The sequence below is a fragment of the Leptonychotes weddellii genome, chromosome 4 (assembly GCF_054177405.1).
Source record: "Leptonychotes weddellii isolate Sample4059 chromosome 4, ASM5417740v2, whole genome shotgun sequence".
Classification (NCBI taxonomy): Eukaryota; Metazoa; Chordata; class Mammalia; order Carnivora; family Phocidae; genus Leptonychotes; species Leptonychotes weddellii.
This window is the reverse complement of record NC_138372.1, coordinates 68,021,206-68,022,081: the sequence shown is the minus strand read 5'-3', so window position 1 is coordinate 68,022,081 and position 876 is coordinate 68,021,206. Positions and strand designations below refer to the sequence as shown.

The following is an 876-nucleotide window of genomic DNA, read 5'->3' as shown; positions in this document are numbered from 1 at the left end:
CCTGCCCTTGCCTTTGCTCTGACTCCGGGCCCCCGTGGGAGTCCCACTGCTCCTGTGGCTGTTGCAGGAGCCATCTCATGGTGAAAGAGTTTTTCCTTCCTGGGAATTATGTGTTGACTCAATCAATCTTAGATAGTTAGGCTTTAAGTCTCCTTTGGCTCAGGAATTGGAAGGAGAACATTTGAGTGATCACTTTCAACCTCGAAAGTGTTCCAAAAAGCTTTGCACAGTGGCAGTATCGTAGCCAATGAGGTTTATCCGAGGCGTGATTATTGCTAATTGAAAGTATTCAAAAGTTTAACGAATTCAATACAGTTCAACAAATAATGATAAAGCACCTCGTAAGTACCAGCTCTTTGTTAGTAACTGGGGATATAGAGAGGAATAGGTACAGTCTCTAATGTCAGGGACTGTGCAGTTGAGTTATGAAAACAAATACGGATTTTTAATGTAGCTGTCTTTACTTAGTCAGCCCTCTTGTTACCTCTGAAATCTCTCTTGGTTAAAAGATCTTACCAGAAAGCAAACGTAGTGGCACATATTAATGAGTGCTTACTATATGTCAGCCAGGGTCCTAAATGCTTTGCATTTAACTGATAATTACTGCAACAACCTTTTGAGAGATCATTATCCCCATCTTACAGATGAGAAAGCTAAAGCACAGAGAGATTAAGGAATTTATTAAATAGCTGGTAAGTGGTGGAGCTAGGTTTTAAGCTCCAACACCCTTGCGCCTAATTTTATGCTACATTATCTGTCGCTCTAATGATATCTCTCTGAAAACTGTGTTCTTTCTATTGGTAGAAAAAAACCCAGATCCTGAAGTTGTTCTTTCTTACCGCTTTAGACTCATTTCCTTGTTTTCTAAATCATCTA

General features: G+C 40.0%; 1 non-coding gene across 1 annotated transcript; it reads left to right on the top strand.

Moving 5' to 3' along the window:
* The first annotated feature begins 218 nt into the window (after positions 1-218).
* Positions 219-361, top strand: LOC115943675 (U4 spliceosomal RNA). The gene has a single exon (XR_004078260.1). It is a non-coding gene; the product is annotated as a U4 spliceosomal RNA (small nuclear RNA).
* Positions 362-876: the final 515 nt, after the last annotated feature.